At 41.7% G+C, this 21515-nt stretch overlaps 1 protein-coding gene across 3 annotated transcripts in view; it reads left to right on the top strand.

The window, feature by feature from the left end:
* ATXN1 (ataxin 1) overlaps positions 1-21515 on the top strand; it is a 349836-nt gene that overhangs the window by 82078 nt on the left and 246243 nt on the right. Inside the window, exon 1 of one of the 3 annotated variants that reach the window (XM_085051827.1) lies at positions 19694-19711. The exons of 1 other annotated variant lie outside the window; for it this stretch is intronic. The gene's annotated coding sequence lies outside the window, so the exon portion shown is untranslated. Of the gene's footprint in view, positions 1-19693; positions 19712-19952; positions 20067-21515 lie in introns of those variants that run through there. One more of the 3 variants, XM_085051833.1, reaches the window with a different exon arrangement.

Here is a 21515-nt window from a genome sequence, read left to right as displayed (position 1 = left end):
GCCGTAGTAGAGCTGCAGCTCACTGTCAGCGCCGGCGGCCGCAGCTCAGCCGGCTCCCGGCAGCCCTGCTCCCAGCCCTTCCCACCGCGTGCCCGTGTCGCCTTCCCGTGAGAACTGGGGAGCTACGCTGGGTGGGAGGAGGTGGTGCACAACCACGCTTTGTCAGAATGTACCGACAGCCGCCGATAGCGCGGACAGCTGGACCCAGGAGCTGGGAAGCGCTCCTGGGTTCTGCGTTCGCAAAGCAGTCATTTGAAGTACCCTCGTCAGGCTCTGTCGGGTGATTGATGGGGCAGTGGGAAAGGCAGCTGTTTGCTGTTGCTGGTAGCTGTTGAATGTAAATACTCCTTTGTTAAGAGGGCATGGGGCAGGGAAGTGTATGTGTGCGTGTGCAAAGCTTCCTCCATTTCCTGCTTTCCACACGGGCATTTCCTAATTTTTAAAAATTTTGATTTTAATTGAATTCCCTACGGAAGAGAATCAGTAAAGCTTTCCTGCGAATTTACAAGGCAGCTTTCCTTAGAAATTCTGTAGCGTGCTTTTCCATGTGCTACACAACAGATGTTTGAAGCTGATCGGTGTCATGTGTTGCATTTTGCGGTACTTTAATACGTGCTTTTGAGAGACAAGCAGTGCAAAGAGAAACTGAGACTCTAAGATGGATATAATTTTCACAGTGCTGTCTTTGGTAACTCCCAGTAAAACCACATCAAACTGTCACTGCGCTGCTCATCTGCAGTCTAGGCTAAAAGATGCTTGACTCTTGTCAGAAATTTCATCCTTCACCTGCACACTAATTTTTCCAGCAGTTCCTAGCACCACAAAAAAGCTCTGTTTATTTAATTTACAGATTTTCATACTTCTCATAAAACTGCAAATCAGACTTTCTCAGTTTTCTTTGGTAATGCCATTGTTAAACAGAGGTAGTATCACTGACTGCTGTTTTGGTGATGTAGGTGTTATTTATTTAAATTTATGGTGCAGTACAATTTGTCTTTCTTAAATTAAGTGTCATCTTGTGACCTCTCTGCAGGGAACTTATGCAGAAGATTACCATGTCTGATGTCCATCATTGTGCTATCCCAAATCTTAGTTCAGGTCAGTGATTGCATTTTGAGAGCTGCCTTTTAGGAGTGGCTAAACTGATCCATAGCAAAGATGCCTTACTAATTCACTTTCTTGGTGTCACTGAACGTCCAGTTTGATGAAAATGAATGGTGCTTACCACCAAACCGTTTATAGATCCTATCAGGCCATAGCCATATATTCAATAAGAGTGGCAGAGAATTAAAAAACAATAATAAAGGCGAAGACTGTTCAAAGCTGCTGTTCCAGATTTTTTTCATAATGTCCCTATCAATTAGGGTAGTCAGTGGGTGAGGAAGAATTCACATGTATTAGCATCCAATAATGTTTATTTACATGAAAGAGGGTTTTAAGATAGGGCCCCAGAGTGGCTAAAGGTTAATAGAAGCTGTGTAAGAGCTACTAAGAAAGCATTAGTATGTACAGTTAAGACAACACAGTCAGCTATACTTTAAATTGCATCTAAATAGGGATATAAAATATTTATCTGAGATGCAGGAGAAGCATAAGCCTATTGACTTCCACAAGGCAAATATATCTATAGCACAAACAGATGAAAATAGAGACAGTTTTCACATAATCAAATGTGTAGCACTCACTCCTTCATTCCTTGGCCTGAGAATCCAAAATTGAGTAGCTAACAAGTAAATATTGTAAAACATAAGCAGATTAGATCTGGTGAGAAACAAAACTCCAGACTAGGAACCTGCAGTACCAGAGAGGAGGAAAATCCATTAAACATACACAGCAGTAACTCATAATGGTGATCTTGTAGAGATGTATCTGCAAACTGTAACTCAAAAAGCCAAACTAACCCATTTACAGCTTCCGACATGTCAACAGAATACCGTTAGATGCTATTAGCCTATTTTTGTTTTTTATTTTGTAGCAACAACTGAACTGTTTTAAAGTGTATCTGTGGGAATTGATGGGTTTTATTATGTATGTTTTTGTACTATAAGAAGGAGAATGATCGATTTTGTTTATGCTTATGCTGGTTGGTGTTGTTTGGCTATGAGACAAGGTTGCTATCAATAGAAGGGATGAAGCATGAGGTAATGACTTCAACTTAAATGAGAACACTTGTCATACCTGCTTTTTTCTTGGATGGATCAGCAGGTATCAGGGCATAGTCAAATGCTGCGTGTGTTTTCTTCTATCTTTACAAACTGGCAAGCCTAATGGAAGGTAAACTTTGTCATTCCTTAACAGTTTCCTTTGCCCTTGAAATCCAAGCTACTAGTACTGTGCTAAAATACTTAGGATCTACTCAGAGTCAATGGAACAATTTATATGTCCAGTTTGCTTAAGTATTCCTTGAGCTGATTCTCCTCTGCTAAGGGTAAAATTCCCTTGTTCCAGTCTTTCTTCACAGTCTCTGGGACTTGGGACTCCTGAAGGCCAGTCTTGCTGCGAGACAAAGGCAGTGTTCAGACTTTGGCCTTTTCCATATCCTGTGTCACCAGGTTCCCAGTCTTGTTGAATAATAGGCTCACATTTTCCCTAGCCTTCCTCTTGTCACACATGCACTTATAGAAGCCCTTCTTGTTGCCTTTGATATCCCTCACCAGATTCAGTTACATTTGGGCTTTGGTGTTACTAACTTTATCCCTGTGTGCCAGACAATGTCTCCATATTCCTCCCAGGTTATCCTCCACCCTCTGTATGCTTCATTTTTGTGCTTGAGCTTGTCTAGGAGCTCTTTGTTCATCTATGCAGGCCACCTGACAGTTTTTGAAATTGTTGGGATGGACCTCTCTTGATCTTGTAGGAGATGATCCTTTAATATTATCCAGCTTTCTTGGGCCTCTCTTCCCTCCAGTGCCTTATCCCATGGGACTCTTTGGAGCAAGTCTTCGAAGAGGTCAGAGTCTGCTCTTCTGAAGTGTTCAGTGTATTGAGCTTGCTTTTCACCCTCCTCTCTGCCTTCAGGATCCCAAACTCCCCTATCTCATGGTCTCTTCAGCCAAGGCTGACGTTGATCTTCACATTCCCAGTGAATCTCTCCTTGTTGGCATGAGGTCCAGTAGAACATTTCTCCTCATTGTCTCTTGTCATTCATGCTCTCTAGAAATCTCCTGGATTTCTTATGGTCCTGCTGTGTTGTCCCTCCAGCAGATCCTGGGGTGGCAGAAGGCCCTCAGGAGGTCCAGGGCCTGCAAATGTGATGATACTGTGTGAAGTTGCTTATACTGTTAGGGCAATCCAGTGAGGGAATGGAGGGAACAATACTGATGACAGAGAACATTTCTGCTAGTCCAGAACTGTGGAAATACATTCTGTCTTGCATACTGCCCTGCCAGCTGAAAAGGTTGTTACAAATACCCCTCTGCATATGGAAGACTTACTACCCACCCTAGAGGTTACTGACCCCTCTGACCTGTGTCTCAGCACCATGGGGACCACTTAAACCTGAGTGAACAAAGACTAAATATTTAAACATTTTCGGCCAACTTCACTCATTTTGCCTGAAGCACGCTCTCTCTCTAGTGGGTCAGCTTGCTGTAACCTCTGGCAAGGGTGAGAGGCAGCTGGGAAGATCATCATCTTCAGCTGGCATAGCTAGGTCTGTAAAAGGACTTCTATCTTTGGCTCTTCTCCACTCTAGACATACTCTGCATATGAGTAATTTTTTTTTTTAAAAGAAACCCACAGAACGCTTACCCAAAGAATTCTGCTGCCACAGCATTCCTGCTGAGAGGAAGACTGAGCTATGGTCTTGTCTTGGTCTGGGAGATGAGAATCTGGTGTTTGCAATTATTGATCTAACCTGGAGTGGAATGGCCAGTCAAGAATTATGCAAAGCATGCTGCTCAAAGAAATGCTGCTCAGAAATGAGACCTTCAGCTCAGGTATATGTACTTATACCCCTGAACCTGCCTGAGTGTTGAGCAGTGGAATCATGAGGAAGAGACACCATTTGAAGAAGACAGAAAATAAAAAAGAGAGAGGAAATACTGAATAAACTGGAGTCTGTCAAATGCAAACATGGGAAGACAAATGCTTTGTGAAAGGACCTTAAGCTTTTGCTCTTTTCTTTGACTGACAAGAAGTGTCACCATGACTTAAAAGCTTTATTTCTGGACCCATGTGGACCAGGAGTGCTAGTTTCTCTCCTAACTTGACTGGCTGCAATTTTCTGAGTTTTGCCTAAAGTTCTTATAATTTATATACATTTTAATGTAGGAAAGAGTTGCACTCCATTGGTGGGACCACATCACAAGCAGGTTTGATAAAAATAAACTCAATTACAGAACTCTTTCTCATGTTAAGGCACCACCTGGCATGGCTACACCAATGGCTGGATGGACAAGGGTTACCTGGGGAGTCTGCAAAATCAGGTGTAAAGTGGCAAACTCCTCTGGCAGAGGTCCATAACAAATTGCCAGAGATGAGAAGAGAACCATCCAGCTACATTCAAGCTCTGCACTCTAGGCAGCTGAGTACAGGGCTGTCAATTCCAAAATGAGCTGTTGGAGAGAAAAAAAATCCTTCAGCCTCCGATATCTATGACAAACTGGACACGTTCTGACATCCTAGCAGCCATACTCCCCCCTCTTTGCTCTTCTGCTTCATCTTTTGTGGATTGTGAATGCCACAGTCCTCAAATTTCACTTGCAGGTTTTCCATTGCGCTCCCACCACTGTCACCTCCACATCTCAGAAGGCTGAGTATTTTTTCAAGATTTCCTGAAATTCTGTATTGTAAGCCAGAGAATGGTACGTTTATTCTCATAATCCCGCAACTGTGTCTTAATTCCACACCATAAGTCAAACATGCAGAATGGTAACAGCAGGTGAGGAGGTACCTTAGCACACCCATTAGATGGAGAAATCAGGTATTGCAGAGCAGGAAGTTGCTTTTTAATAGATTTGTGTAGTACTACTAATGAGGGATGTTGTTGCAGTTATTAAATACGCATTCTATAATAATGGAAAATAAGCATAAATGGGGTCTCATGTGAAACCCAAGAGCCAGTGTCATTGTAAGACTGAGAAATAAAGGGAGAAGCAATAAGTATTATGAACTCGCAATAACTCAAGCAACTGAGTTGTGCATTTCTGGATGTGTTGGAGATTTTCCACAGATATTTCCTATGGAAAGAATTTATGAATCAAAGCATAAGAGTTGTCCAGGGAAGATTGGTCCCACATGGATACTGTTGCTGTTTTAACTAATCCAAATCTTCAAAACTATTCACTATGAACAGATTGTATTCATAAGTACAGGAAGCATTTGCATTTAGCATAGCTAAATTAGCTGAAGCAGAAATGAACACACTCCATGTAATGTTTAACCAGAAAATAGAACAGTTGTATGGTCAGAGGGAGACATTTAGAGAGGGAAGATAGAGCAAGCCAAATTTTGTTCCTGGTTTGGGTTATCATTGGAGTGCAGCAACATTGTTCATAGCAAAACATTGCTGGATTAATTTGCTTTCTACTTGCATTGGCATCCTCATCAGTTATTATTTCCTACTTACACAGAAGGGAGAGCTGAAACCTCCACTTTTTAGCATCATGGGAAATGGCTAAGACTATTTACCTCAAAGGGACCTATCTATTATATATTTGAGGAAGGAGATACACCATTTATCATATTTTCTTTTAAATGAGGCTACCTGTGTTTCAGTACATTTCCCCTCTCTCTTTCCTCTTCAAAACTCCAAAGCAATACTATTCTTAGAACAACTTTTGACTCAAGACTGTGAGGTTACAAACCACCTAAACTCTTGTAGAGGTAAGTAGGGTTAGAAAGTTTTGTGGATACCTTTGCATTCTGAGACACATTTAGCAATTCACATCACTGAAACTCCAGATTAAAAAAAACCAAGGACCTGGAGTTCTCTTTTAATTATCTTTCCTGGAATAAAAATTTTGCAAGCAGCTTATCTGTATTAGAAAGGTTGTACATCTTGAAGTTTATTAGATAACACACCTACACTTGCAAGAAGATTAAGGATGGGCAAAAATATTACTAAAGTTTCATAATGCTTATGCAAATACTTTTCATCCAGAAATATCCTGAGTACTAAGATCCCCATTGCTTCCCAGCTTCATCCTGAACAGATTCAGTGCAGCACATAATATTTACGACCAAAACTTTGGAAATGCAAATATACCTCAGTTTAGAATTTTAGGAGTTAAACTAAACTTATTTTGTTTGTTTCAACTGGTATTCCCGTCATTAAAAGTTTACTGTTTGTTGTCAAGTGATGTAGAGAGCTGTGCTGAAAAGTTCAAGGTTGAAGTCTTCCTGGGGTAGAAGCAAATGTGTTTCTCTGATGCTGTCTAGGTTTGGTGAGTGCGTCAGTCACATTTTTAATACACCATTTGTCTAACACTGGGCACTCAGGACTGGATGTGCCACAGATTTTTACAGTCCAGGACATCTTGAACCCTCCGGAGCTATGTGGATCCAAGCATATGCTAACTTCACATTAGGAGGAGTCGAGGGGGTATATCCTTGTCCTGCTTCCTCCCTTCCTACAACCCCTCTTGTGACTGGGACTGAAGGGAGCACTGCAGTGTGTGCTCCCCCAGTCCCTACCTCACATTCAGTGTGGCTTTTCACAGTGAGGTTCTTTCATGCTGATGCAGCGTCATGAAGTCCTTACTGCTGTTGCAATATGTTCTCTAAAACATAGGGTATCATCCAGGTCCTCAGGTTTCTCACTCCAGCATCTTTCCAAGAGGAAAAAGTGAAAGCCTGATACGGTAGTATTCAATTATTCTTACTGTACAAGGTACAAGCAAAACATCTTCTGTTAATCATGGAAGTTTTAAAACCATAAACTTGTTGTGCATATTCTTTAACAGTCGGGGAAGAAAGTTGATCTTTCCTGAAAATACTGAAGCAGATGGGAGCAGTGTGAATGCCAGAATAACCCTACAAATTCTACTAACGTGAAACAGTTTTGGACAGTTCAGGACATCTGGAGTGAATATGGGAGAGGGAAATGAAAAATTTCTTGAATGTACTTAAAGGCTGAAATAGAATTACAGTGGCACAGACATGCAGAAACTGAATGAAATACACACATGGATATGGCAGAAGGCTTAAAAGGAAGTCAGCCTGCTAGGAGCAGAACTATATTTAGTCTTCTAATGAAGAAAGCAGCTGTATTTGAGAAAGCCAGTTGCTCACTGCTTGGAAAATCAGCTGGAACTCTTTCTGGGTCCTGGTGTTCTGGTTGTGAGAGGAAAATCTTATGTGTAAGCTCTTTCAGCCCTGGAGAACCTTAAATGGTAGTCATCTTGGCTTTTGAAGCACAGTTGGGGGCTTCTTGGGAACAGATTCACAGACTTCTGTCAGAGTCCATGGTGACTCTGTGGTGTTCAACCATTCTTGGAATGAGCATTTCTTCAGGAGATGGCGAGGATCTGGCAAAGACCTCTGAGATGTGTATTGAATATAACATTGAATTCTGCCTTTTTTTTTCTTTTTTTGTGTTCTGTGCTGTGCAGCTTGTTATATAATGTTTATTTCCGCTCTTAATTTCCCTGAAGCTTTGCTGGGGTGCAGCAGGCTGTCCGGTTTGTTGTAAAAGCCCTGTTTTCTTGTCTGTGTAGTGCCTGTGTTAGGTATGAGAATGGAAGAGAGCCACTTTATTTTACTACTCAAGTGAAACTTGAATTGTGAAAACTCGCTGATCTTAATGTACCATCTTCTTTGTATAGAATAAGCCCTTTTGTAAGGTTTCTTTCATATAAAAGAGAGAGATGTCTTTTTCTGTCATATTGCTGAGTTTAACAATCCAAGTGGGTTATGTGTGTCCTGGCTGTGACAAGAATGGGCAATAGTTATCACCATGTCAAAACCATCGAATGTGCTTGCTGGAAGTAAAAGAGACAGCTTGATTTTCCCGCTGGCTTGAGGAGCCATTTCTGAACTAGTTAAAGTAGATGCATCATAAAAGGACAAATTGCAAGAAAAGGGATTTTAGCTTCAAGCCAGTGTTGGGGAAGCCTGACCAGAGCCATCTGCCTGAGATGGCCTGGCAGTTATCAATGAGAGGGTGAGATTAGTGAGGAGAGCAAGCTTGGGTTTGGAAACCTACTTCTGCAAGTGATCAATCAATTTCAGTCAATGGGCACCAAACCATCAGGAATTGAACAAGACCTTTAAGGTGGGAGGAAGGCAGGATATGCAAGAAGGAATGCCATGGAGAGGGAGCTGGGACCTGGGCTTCATGGGTATCTGTGCTCCTGGGTGGATTTGCCAGGCTTCTGCAGTCACTTCCAGCTCTCAACCTTGCATTTGGTCTCTTTAGAAATATTTTTTTTCTTGTCTGTAACATGGTTTAATACATGAAATGTCTTACACAATGGGGAACCGTCTTGTATGTAGGTACTTGAATCCTCAAAAATTGGATGGAGGAGAAGGGGTTGTATACACCTGATCTCCTTTTCTAACAAGACTATGACCTGGGGAAGAAGTTGATGCTCTCAACCTCTTCCCATTTACTTGTCACCTGCTGTGTGTTTGCAGAAGACTATCCCTCTTCTGATTTCCTGGCACAGTTTATTGTCCCTAATTTTGTTTCTGCTTGAGCAATATAGTCTTAAAAAATAATATTGGAGTATTGAAAAGCAGGAAGATCATTGACTGAATTGCATAAGGGGCAATTACATGAGCATTTATTCTGGCATCAGTCAGGTGGCTTGGGAATGGTGACCAACAGCTCGAGAAGGAGAAGGAGCCTCCATGCCCAACTGAAGGGCAGTCAGTGCAGCAGGTCTGACCACAGCCTTTGCCGTCTGACACAATCACCTGAAGTTCTTAGATGGTTTCAGTAGAGCCTGTTTTGCATAAACCATTTCAATTTTCCCATTACTCATATGTCCCTTTGTTAACAACATAATGTAAATAATTCTGTGCTGGATTTGGCATTCATTTAAACAGGTGTAACACTAAAGCAGTCATAATTGGTTTCGGTGTTCCTAGCCTTCTCGCTAGCTGCAGTTTCCAAAGGAGTTTACTTGTTTTCGCTTTTGAAGGTTCATTATTACCATAATTCACTCATCAGTCTCCTGCTTTTCTTGTTAATTCATTTTTATAACCTGGTAGCAGGCAAGATGAAATGTTTTAGGCTGCATCCGAAGGTTATTCTTTGAGTGGCCAATGTTTTGAATGGATAGGATGGGCATTGGCAAGAAGAGGTTTGTGATATTTATAGACTTCAGGAATCTGTGTAAAAGTAAAAAAATGCTTATCCTGATTCTGTATAAATACCACATCCAAAGCACACCTGTCTTCTGCCATGTGGGCCAGCTAATTGGTTTTTTATCTATTTTTACTGTCCTTAGCTGAAAGGCAATTTTTTGTTAAGTTTCACAGAAAGCTCTAGAGCTGTTTTAGGGGTTTGTTGCTGTGAAAAATAGCCATGGTTCTGTTTTTTTAAAAAGCATTCTCAAGGAATAATTGCAATGATTGAGAATGCTCCTTTAAAAAAACACAGATTCACGTCCATTTTTCATAGCTACACGTCTCTAAAATGGCTTTGTGGGTTTCTTCACATACTCAGGAAACTTTTAAAAATAAAAAGGAGCAAATCTATCTCTGAGCTTGGCAACAGCTGAAGCTTATATTTCACAAGTATCTGAAAATGGGTTCCTCCCCATTTGCAGACACAGATGCCAAAGTTTTGAACTGACAGTGCAAAGTTTACATTGCAAGCTTTGTAAAGGCGCAAAGTAGCATTTTTCTGCTCTGTGCCAGTCCTGCACTTATGCATGGCTGGGATGAGGCTTTGTTGGACAGTTGTTATTATTATTATTGTTTATGAATTCCTAGCCTTGCGGTCGTGCAGAACAGCAAGTCGGCATTGTTGAATTGGGAACTGTAGACATGAAAATAGCAAAAAGGTTGCCCCTGCTGCTAAACTTTTGGCAGGATTTTGTATTCCATTCTTGTCTGTATTAAAATACAGAATGTAGTGAATGGGCCAAATCCTGAAATCCTTATTTGGTTATTATGAAAAGAGAGGCTGTGATTCATTAGGAGATGAATAAGAGACTGCAGAGAAGTTTGTGCAAGGTAGCTCAGAAGCTTCGGTTCCCTTGTGTCATAACAGAGCAACATAAGGGTTGTCTGAGCACAGCGAATGGTGGCTCTAGCAGAAGTAATGCTTTAAATAATCCTCACGCCGTGGCAAACAGTGGAGTGATGGAAGGAGATGCTTGCTGCTTATGTGGTATGTCTGTGTGTGCAGGGTCAGTGGAAAAGCCGGGTAAATGCATGCCCCTGCAGAGGTGTCTTGGGTGGAAATCATTGCATGGGATGCTCCTGAAACCAACTGTTTCAAAAGATTAGTTCAGAGATTTTTTCTTTTTTTTTTTTTTTGTTGGTTTTTTTTTTGTTTTTTGGGGTTTTTTTTTGTTAACAAAATACCTGATAATAGATACCTATTATCTCAAACAAAAGGGGTACAGGAGAGAGAACAAAACCTGTTGTTCCAGCAGCAGAGCAGTTGCTAAGTGGCAGGTCACTAATCTTGCTTCAGTACTTTCCTGGGAGCAGCAGGAGTTACAGATGTTTGATTGCATCATCACAGTATAGTCTCTGATGATGGTGGTTTGGGTTGTTGTAATCTCACAGAAATTATACTTTGGTGTCAACGCTTTGGCCTGTCTGAGCATGACTGATCGTTATCTGCTCTTCAAGATCAGTTGAAAGTGCCTAGCTAAATGCTCTGAACTTTGTGGCAGAATTTGGGGGCCAGGTCTGTGAAAATGTTTCACAAAAAAAGGCTGCTGTGTTTATCCCCTTGTGGTCCCTGGCATAAATGGAACAAGGAGAACAGTACAGAGCTCAGCCTGTCTGGTTGGGATATGTTCAGCTATTTAACTCATGGCACAGGCCAATACAATCATGGTAGTCTGCATTTCAGCAAAGGCCAGAGAGTGTTGTAAATAATACTGGGATGTGAGTTTTTGTGCCCTTCTCCCCACTTTTTACCTCAGATGCTGAATGAGTTGCACATGCAGGTTTGTGAAAGGGGTGGTTTGGCTGCTCTGCCTCACGCTCCCCAGCCCTCCCTGATCTTGTGTCCCAGAGAATCTCAAAGATAATTTTAGTAAAAGGCTGTTCTGGGTGCCCTTTGGCTCATCTGTTTACAATGTCACAAAGTCTCTTCTCATTATTTTTCAGGGATCAGAGGGGACAAAAGTTTAAATATTAGCTCAGTTATTTAAACCCTGTGGCAATGCCAGTCTGCTTGGCACATAGTGTTGAATGTGGTGATAAGATATTCAGTCGACTGATGACCCTCACAGCATTGTAAAAAAATATGCTGATTAATTCTCTGCGAGGTATAGGAGGGGCAAAGTGTCTTCTATGTTTTATGACAATTGCTAATCAAAAAATCTGCCAAAAACCTGGGTTTAGAGATCTATGCTGTTGCCCTCCAGCAAACCCTGGTTTCCCGGAGTCTTCTGGAGTATTCCTAGATAAGCAGTACTGCAGAAGAATAACAAAATGAAAAAGTAGTTCTCCAGTAAAAGCTTCGTGCCTGAAAGTATTTTCTGATATATAATTACATTTTTGTCCACTAGATGGCTTTTCTCCCCCTGCCTGTGACTTGATAGAACAGTTGGAATTAACTGACTGTAACCTATCTAAAATGATATCACTTACAGCTGAATTCAGATATTTGTCACACTTTGGTCAAAATTTTCTATTTACATAGAGCATGCAGGGCATATATATCCTGTGATGTAAATTTTCCTACATGGAAAAAACCTTCTATACTTTGGCACGGAGAAAAATGCAAGTAAAGATGTTTTACCAAATTGTTTGCCAACAAACAATGTTTGCTTATTATATGAATTATTAAAAACCACGGGGAACATTCTGTAGTTATTAAGTCTCTAGCAGTGACACTGAAAAAATAATGTAAAATCTTCCAGACCTTGTTTTGGTTTGACTGGGGGTTTTTAGCAATCAGAAAGAGAGGAGTTCCTCCCCTAACCCACCCAGTCTGTAGTATAATATTAATTAAGGATGTTTGGAAGCAAATTTAGGTTCTGCAATTATTATAATTAAGTAGGACAGATGGACAGAACTCTGCATTATGTGCCCTAAGCCAAATCAAATGGCTTGCCAAAAAAAAAAAAAAGTGCTATTTATGTTGAGAAAAGTCTCAGTTTTAGTGATTGTGTGACTGACCACTGATGAGATATTAGTAGGGATATGCCTTTCCTGTTGGCTTTACCACATGGATGAGATAGTGGTCAAGTGAAAAGTACCCTGAATTAGTAAAATAAGTGGTATTCAGGTTATGACAACAAAAATATAACACACCCCAACAAGCATTTTATTATTTTATAATATTTACTCTCTTAAAAAGCATAACATGGTAGAAATAAAAGTAATGACTAGGCTGATGTTCACCATTTCACTGAATAAAGTGAAAGAGAATTGGAATTTTATATTAAAAAATTGTTCTCAAGAAATGTACTTACACCAACAAGTCTGATGTGGGTAAACACACTGGATGAAGATGAGTGAACCAGCACTTGGGTTTTGGGGGATTTCTCCAAGGAAGTTACTGGAGGAGCCTGCTTGGAGATACAGTTCTTCCTTTATAACTAGTACATGTTTGTTCACTGGGAAACTCTCATTTCTAGTTGAACCAGAGCAGCTCTTTTTTTCCCCTGATAGTCACGGGAGGAAAAAAGAAGTAGTGTTCTCATTTCAGCATCCTTCACCCTCCTCCTTGCTTCTCTGGAAGATGAAGCAAGCAAGCTATTTCTGTTACTCATCTTTTCCTTCAGCATCCTTCCTTCAGGATCTTTCTCTCTTGTGAATCACTCCAGTGCCCATTTCTGTCCCAAATTCTAGCTTTTGCAAGCTCCAGCTTAGGGGGTTTTTGTGTTTTCCCCGCAGAGCATGGGGCACGGCTGGAGAATAGGCTGATATCTTGATAACCTCCATCAGTGGGTGCTGGCTGGAAGAATTGGGATGGAGGAGCAGAACAACCACTGAAGTCCTTTCTTTGTGATTCAGGAAGCCAATGATGCTACAGTTTGCTCTCAGTTTAAGCTTGGAAAGGCAGTTTTCACTGCTATGAAGTTTGGTTTTTTATTTCTCTCTTAATAAAAATTTAGATTCTGTGAGAATTCATGGCTGAGACCAGTGTACATGCTTGCCAGGGAAATCTTGCAACTGCAAAGCATATGAGTGGATTTTAAGCCCCATTTGACTAATACCAGAAGGATTAGCGTGCTGGTTTTTTTGATTCCAACACAAGAAAAACCTCATGTGCTTTAAACTGAAGGGTTACATTTACTTGGGTGGTGCTAAGCTGAGGTGATGCAAGTTACTGTGTTAAAAGCCCTGGTATGCTCATGGCCCTGGGTCATGGAGATCTTCAGGCTGAGCCAGCTATTGTGCTACCTGTCGTGAATGAATGGGGTGGAGGAGCAGCTCTTTTGGCTCCAAGAGAGTTGACATTGTGAGTGCAGGAAGTGTAAAAACTTGCTAATCCAGTGGCGATCAGATAAGCACTTTGGTCAGAAACGGTCCTGGTAATACACAAGCTCAGATCTTTGAGCCTCTAAGCTACCTTCTGCTTTCAGTTACAGCAGGCTAAATCTGTTGACTTCCCTACCATTCCTACACCAGGCTTATTCCAGTGCTCTCCACAGCAGAGTTGAAGCAACAGAAGGGAGGAGAAAGAGGTAAATGGAACAAAATGGCACTCTGCAATTTTACTATGCACGCTTTCAACCATTTGGCCTAGTAGAGGATATTCTCTCTGGCCGCCAAGAACAGTGAGCCCTCAGTAGCACTTCTGCAGTGCTGACATGGAAACCCTTCTCTAGTATGTGAGTATGTGTGTGCTGCTGAACACGGAATAGTAAAAATCCCATTTTTTATCTCCACCCTACTCCAGTCTAGCTATCTGCTCTTCATAGCCAGAAGAGACCATGTGAAACCTTCCAAGCCTAACTAGAGTATTCCAGAGGCCATATTGAAAATAATTAAACAGAAGACTTCAGCTCAGTTTAAAAATTGTCTGGGAGGTGATGTGTGGGGTTCCTGTCCCTGATGCAGTGGGTATCTAGAATGCTGTGAGGCTACAGCTTTTGCCAAGTGCAAAGGTAATTGGGAAGAGCCAGGTCATGCTACTCTTCAAAATTACTGCAGCAGCAGATCCAAAAGGCAATAAATAATAGCTTAGCACTCAGTCTTACCTGTGCTGATCTTGGGGAACTTGGAATAAGGAAGCAAAGGTTGACTGAAGTCATCTTTAATCTGTCTTCAATCTTAGCATTGGCCAAATATCTCCTTTAACCAGTGCCAGTTTATTAGAGTTCTGCAGCACTTGTTCCAAAAAATCCCAAACTCGGTCACAGCAAGTGCTCAGCTGGAGGCAGGCAGGTCATGTACAAACCAGCTATGTTAGCTCGCAGTTCTTCTGTGCAGCTGTGCACCTCCGTAAAGACCATGCTGAGGTTCTTTCAGCTTCTTCACTGGGCCTTTTATCTCTGCCAGCTTTGTCCATTCCTCTCTCCATGTCAAAGAAAAATGGTTTTTACCATTAAGGAAATCTGTAAGAGATGTTACTAACTCAAACACTTCCTCTCTCTGAAGGAAATGTACATTCAATTCCTTCTGTGCATCTGAAATGCTGCTGCCAAACCTGTGCTATGAAAGGTCAGGGAAAACACCTGTGCTATGAAAGGTCAGCTAATAAAAAGTAATTGGTGACACCAGAGCAAGAAGATGTGCATGTTACAGATAATAAATTTGGCTCTGCACTGAACATAAAAGCGTTTACCAAAGTTTTTGTCTGTCTTTTCAAACAGACAGAGGTTTACAATGTTGAAAGTAGCCATCCAGGTTTGATCTCGGGTTGACCCAAACACAGAATGACTCTGCTGACCTTTCCAAGCACAGGAGCTTGGCTAGGCCTCAGGATTGATTTTTCTCTGAGTATCCCCAGAGACCACCCTCCCTTGACACAAAGATTTCAGACACACATGACTTGCTGTGGCTGCCCTGCTGTATCGGATCTGCTTCATCAACACAGTATCACCTTGCTGTTTTCTCTTTCGTTTTAACCCTAAAGAAAGATTACAGCATTTGCTCTCTGGGTTTGATGTATCTGGTTTTGCTTACACCCTAATAATCAACCCTGAATAAACTGAGTGACATATACTTGTTATGAATTAGTATATGCTGTTAGTTAAGCTTTTGAATGTGTGTTTAATTTTCAGGTGGATGCATAATTACTCTGTGACCTGTTTAGCATTTGAGACTCATTCCTTTCAAAGACTGCATAAAAAAAGAGGTTACATCCAATGAAAAAGACAAAGGATTTTTTTTTCCCTATATCACTTTAAAAAGATTTCTGAACAAATTTGTTTTCAAAGTAGTTTGCTCTCAGTCCTAAAATGACCACTGCCAGCAGCTGGCTGGGAAAAAGCAAAAGTTAGCCTGAAAAGTAATAAAACTCACATGACCTGAAATTGTACGATACTGAGACCATTTGTAACTACAGCTAGAGTTATTTGTCATTCTGGAAAAAACAGTGAAATGTCTGGGGGTTTTCTTTGTTACAATTTTTCTTAAAAGGTATTTTCTTTTCCAGAGGCAGCAACAGAAGGGATTTTTGTTAGTTACTTTTTTTCCAAAGCTTAGTGGTAACAAACAAGCAATACAATTTTGGCAGGAGAGTATCGCATCCCGTGTTAGAGAATAAATTGTTCCCTTGATGATGTACTGAGTGATAACCCATCTTGGATTTATGGATTTTTCTGTATATTTGCATAGAAAGTCATTACAGCACCCTTTTAGCTGATAACAGCACGTCATGGCATGTTTCTGCATGTCTTACAACTCCCTGGACAAGCTATTGATCAGGTAGGTCACTTCCAGTGGAGCAGACAGTCATTCTGTGCACTCTTTCTTGGATGGGAGATAAGCCTTTTTGCCAGTCTTCAAGGTGCTGTTTCCTCTCTCTCTTTGCATAGAATGTGGTAACTTCAGAAATCTCTTGCTCCTTTCTGTTTAAAATTTCTAGTCTGACACATCACAGGGAAAGAAAGAGAAGAAGGAAAAAGCACAGCTTTTTAAATGGAGGAAAGTCACTCCTCTTAATTGCCAGATTCAAAAAAAAGCAATGCTTGCCCAGCTCTGCTGTTTCAGTGTTGATTTCAGTGCTAAAATTGATGCATGCCTGTTATATTGGAGTGGATTTCTCCAGAGAGCATATTTTCATTCAGATTCATGTAACTATTGACCAGGAACAAGGTTAAATTGAGCCTGTTTAAAAATTAAACTGTTAAAAAAAAAATTACATAACACAGTAGCACTCTTCAGGCAATCCTTTAGCTTTCTAGCATCAAGTCATCTCTGATGATGTGCAGGCTGCGTTTAAAGGCAACTCATTCCCAGCACTTCCTACTGGAAAGTTCTGTGCTGTTGCTTTAAAGTGATCATTCTCTGATGGTGTTTATATTGTTATAGTGTGGAAATGTGTATACACGCTCATTTCTGCATTTATTTTCCTGGACACCATTTTCCAAAAATACACCTTTAAATGTACCCGTTCTTAATTCCATGCTCCTAAAACAGCTCAAGCAAAGGATACAGTAAAATGCAGGAAACTGTAAGTGCTTTAAGAATCCTCTCTGTCAACACAGCTACCTTCAAGGCTGTGTTTTGGCTGTCAGAGCAGGGGCAGGTAAGGGAAGCATGTTAGGAAACAGTAATCCAAAGCTCGTAGTAAATTTAAATCCCCTGGTTTAGAATTAGCTGTGATTCCTTGCAATCAGGAAAACAGAGCTCAGTAAAGGTTAGATCTCTTCTCCTACTGTATTTTCATTCAGGTTAATGTTTAAGCCGTGCCGGCGGCTGTGTCCAGGAGAACAGTGGGTGCTTGTACAGCTATAAATGGCGAGGGGCTGGGTGTGCGGAGCTCTCCCGTCAGCTGCTGGAGCCCGGCGAGCACCTTGGCTGCAGCTGCCCAGCCCCGGCGCCCTGTGAGCGCTCGGCTCCCCGCTTGCAGCAGCTCGCTCATTGGCCGCAGCTATCGCCCTCCTCGCAGCCACTGCTGCTGACAGGGTATCTCCCCTCGGCTGAGATTACTGCGTATGACCTACTTTGAAAATGGTGTGAACCAAGGTTCACAAATTGTCTTGGAAGGGTGCCACGAGGTTGGTGTGCAAACATGCGCGGTCTGGGAGACTTGTGGCGGAGCAGAACTGGCTGTCTCCGTGTCCTTCCAGATGCAGCGCGCATTCCTTTGCCAGCCTCGGCTTCACAATCCATCTTTGTGCTCTTGAGTGCAGCATATTGATTTCCCAGGCAGGCCTGCTAGGTTAGAGAGCCTCTGGCCAAAAAGTCCTCCATGCCTTTTTGCTCTCAAAACAGCTGAAGTAGTAATAAAGATGAATAAAGGGTTTCAGGCTGAGCTGTCAGCTCAAGCCTAGCAGTAGTAGTAGTAGTAGTTGTAGTGAAAGCAGTAGTAGTGGTATCAGAATACAAGGCACAAAGCAGAGCTAAGCAGTGACATTTTATTTATTCAGTTAATCTATTTACTCTAATCTGGTTGTTTAGAGTTGTAATGTAAACTTGCAATTATCAAAGCTGCTTTCCCTGCCAGATGAACAGTTTAACCTGTATGCCATTCCAAAATACTGACAGAGGAGAAAATTCCACAGAAAGGAGCAGCCTGGAGAATTGCAGCCTGAAAGCTGTATGGGTCTGGGCTTTTTTTTTTCCTTCTGCACTGTCTTCCTTATATAAGCTCTGTGCTGCGGAGGAAAGTTTCCACAGACTCAGAAAGATCATATACAGTTCCAAATCTACTTGAAAGATAAGGCTTTTTTTTTTCCCTCCCTCTCCTCCCCAAGGCTAATATATTACATACCTACTCAGCACAGGGCTGCCTGTTATCTGATAAGATAATTAGCATCAGACATGAGAAGAAGCATATGTACTTTTAAAAGGAGCATTGCTGAATGTTCACAGAGAGAGTTAAAGAGCACGCTTATCAGAGCTTTTCCATGCAGAACACTTGTGCTAGTATTTGACTTCGGGTCAAGGAGTCCTTTAATAAATTAGCAATGCAAATGTGTTTTACTTTATACATGTGGAATTTAAGTGTTTGGGATAGCCACAATAGAGTACTTCGGGGCTTTTTACAGATTTAACGTGGGCCAAGAGTTCTAACTCAGACTCTGAGGTTTTTTTTTGTTGTTGTTGTTTGTTTTATCCTCTGTAAAGACATCTGTTCTACATGGCTCTCCACCTTGGCTGCAGTTCAATTTTCACTGACTTCCATGAACTCCATTATGAAACTCAAGCGCAATCCTCTCTTTGCACCAGGATCAGCCTGTAACTCCTGAACACAGACCTGCAGCTTACAGATGCCCTCAGCCACCTCTGCTGAAGCACATGGCTACGGTGAGCAGCCACTAGCTTGAAGAAAGTACACCTCATCTTCCAGTTTGCCCCTCCCCTGCTGATTGAGTCATGAGCTCTTGAAGCCATGCTTTAAGTACTTTAAAAATAGGGAAAGCTGAGACAAAGACCTGTATCGGCTCTAAAAGCAAGACAACTACTGATGCTTACCCTACCTGAGGTGGTCTGTCCTGGTTGCTAAACAGCTAAAATGATCCATTCATGGTGATCGAAAGGGAAGAGGCAGGACCCGAAATGAAAACTTGACATCTGACATTTGTTGGTCCTGTTTTTGAAGCAGGTAGCCCAAAGGCAGGCGCTCCTGTCCGAGCATGCCTGTTGGATCTGCTGCAGCAAACCCTTCTGGCCTGACAGTTGTTAATAAATCCCATAAATGAGTTGACATTTTGGCCTGGCAGGGCCTTTCGTAAGCCTCAGCTGGGAGCAATTATTTAATGAAAAATTTTAATAGATTAATAGTTTGCCCATGAGTTGTTACTTCTAGCATAGAAGGCTCTGGGTTGTTTTTAGTGATGGTTGTTTTCTTTTAATAGTATATGTGGAGCTTTCTGGGGGATATGGCAGTGTTCCTCACCTAGAAAGCTGGGATGGGACTCTGAAAAATGTGTGGTGTCCTTGTCACTGTCATCTTTTGGTGTGACTGTGCAAGGTGTGGTGACAACAAGGGGAAATTGGAGCCAAAGCAGCAGCTCAGTTCTGGTCCCTGTGACAGGGCTGCTGGCAAAGAAGAGTTTTCAGCCTATCCCAAAGGGGGCGCAGGTTTTAGGAGATAGGAGCATCAACTGCACAGGAAATACTTCTCCTCAAAATGTTTTTCCAATTAATTTCAAAGGGAAAAATGTTCACTGATGCAGGGAGGAGGAAAATCCTTCCCACCTGATAAGTCTTGTTAGTCTGACACAAATATCTGATTTATCAGTTTGTTGTGCTTTGCTGTCTAAGCAATCAGCCCTTCTGTTGAAGGAGCAGATTGTAACAAAACGTGTTAGGAGTGGTACAAAGCAGGCCAACCCAACATTTCTTTTGTGTTGCCTTTGGTTTTAGAAAACTTTTTGGAGTAACAGAACAGATCAGGGAGATAGAAATTCAACTACTGCCAGGCATGCTCAGCCTTCAGCTTCTGCTCTTTTCTCTCCTCCCAGTTCCAGAAATGAGGGAAGACTTAAGCAGAAGACCTGAAAGACAGTCTGTGAGTACAAGTGGCAGAAATATTGCCTGATACAGACATGGATGCAAAGTACTGCAATGCACCTTGCCACTACCAGATGCCTACTCATCTGACATTGCAGAAGGAGCTTAATGTTGCTTTATATACTTCAGCTTTATGTATTACACCACTCACCTTGTCACACCTTTTGTATATGGTGTTTTATTTCACAGCCTCTGCCGAAACATCCCAGGCATTCAAGCTAAATTAGGAGAAGAAATGTAACACGATCTTTCCAGGTTTGAGCGAATGGATATGGAAATGGGGTATTTGGAGGTCGTGGTCTCCCCCTCTGACTTGAATCTTCCATTTAATCTTCCAGCTAATGTGTGGTCTGGTAAGACTCATTCATGGATTGGTCTTTCAAAGAGTGAGATCCTACAACTACCACCCAAACTTTAGCTGTCCTCTGCTAATCAAATTGACAAAAATTCATCTGTAACGTCAGTTGTGAGGCAGCCAATAACTTGATCCCTGTTACTGAAGGTTCAGGGTAGGCCAGGGTACTGAGACTGCCCTTGTAACTTTTGACAGTGAAAAATGGTAGCACCTAATTTTTTTGTTGGATCACTCTTGGTATTTGATACTGTAGATCATCAAATGTTGCTAATGTGTATGAAGGAATTGTGCATATCAGTGGAAGCTCCTTGAAAGCATTCTGTTCCTTCTCCTAAGGTGGAGCCAGAGGAGTCACAAGGTGCTGTTGCTTTCCTGTTTCCAAACTCCTAATCTCTGGAAGCTGACAAGGCTTCTGCCATACACATGTGAAACCATTGGAAAGCTGAGGAGATCACATGGTGAACTACAGTGCCTGCTTTTCCATAGGTGGAAGTTTTCATATTTATTATTGGAAGCATAATTAATGCTTTCCCCTAATTATCTTAGTGGCTACCTGAAGCTGACAGTGCACTGCAGAGCAAGTGGCCTAAAGTGAGCCAGACAAGTCAAATACATCAGTTGTGTTAAACAGCTGTATCATTGTTGCTTAAAAATCACATGTAAACCAAATTGACTGTGCTAGCTTAAGACCATCTTATTTGCAAATACAAAATCAGTTCCTAAAGAGATTTAAGCTTAAACCAAACCAGACATGGTTTAGCACTGAAATATGAGAATTCACATGTCTTCTACACTGGTTTAACCAAAATGGATTTAAAATTATGCCTTTAGAAAAACCAGGTTACTTTTTCCTAGCAGTTTAGACCGAGATGATGACTGCAGAAACAGAGGAGTGCTTTGAAATTCTTCATTTCATATCAATTCCAGGGGCTGAGGGCTTTTGTTTGACATTTGTTGCACCTCTGTGAACTTTTGGGCTTCAGTACTTGCCTACAGAATATGCACAGAAATAGGAAAGCTCCATCTCCAGGACCAGACTGTTGTCTTCACTCTGATGGGTGAATGCAGCTGTGATGGTCCACATAAAATGATCACTGCATTTGCAATCACATGCTTGGAAACCTGGCACAAATGGGAGCAGGCTGACAGTTTACCATGCACGCATTGCCATGGGTCTGTTGTTCCTAAACATCTCCCCAGTTTTTTTCCTCCCTACTATGCATGGAGGTTCTGCTTCATTGCACAGAGTCCTGGGTAGGTTTCCAAATTTGATCCTAGAAGGCTCCCGAGGAAATGGCCTTCATTGTTTCTGAGATTGGGCCACCCTTTTTGATCACAATAGCACACGAGTGCATTTCACAGAAGCAATGAAACTGTCAAACAAAAGAAGGGAGCTTCTGGACACAGGACTTTCCCAGAAGTTGTATCTAGACTGAGGAATTTCTGC

Source organism: Lichenostomus cassidix, chromosome 2 (assembly GCF_008360975.1).
Source record: "Lichenostomus cassidix isolate B80296 chromosome 2, HeHo_3.0, whole genome shotgun sequence".
NCBI classification, from domain to species: Eukaryota; Metazoa; Chordata; class Aves; order Passeriformes; family Meliphagidae; genus Lichenostomus; species Lichenostomus cassidix.
Note: the sequence above shows the minus strand (reverse complement) of the source record. Positions and strands in the feature narration are given on the sequence as shown.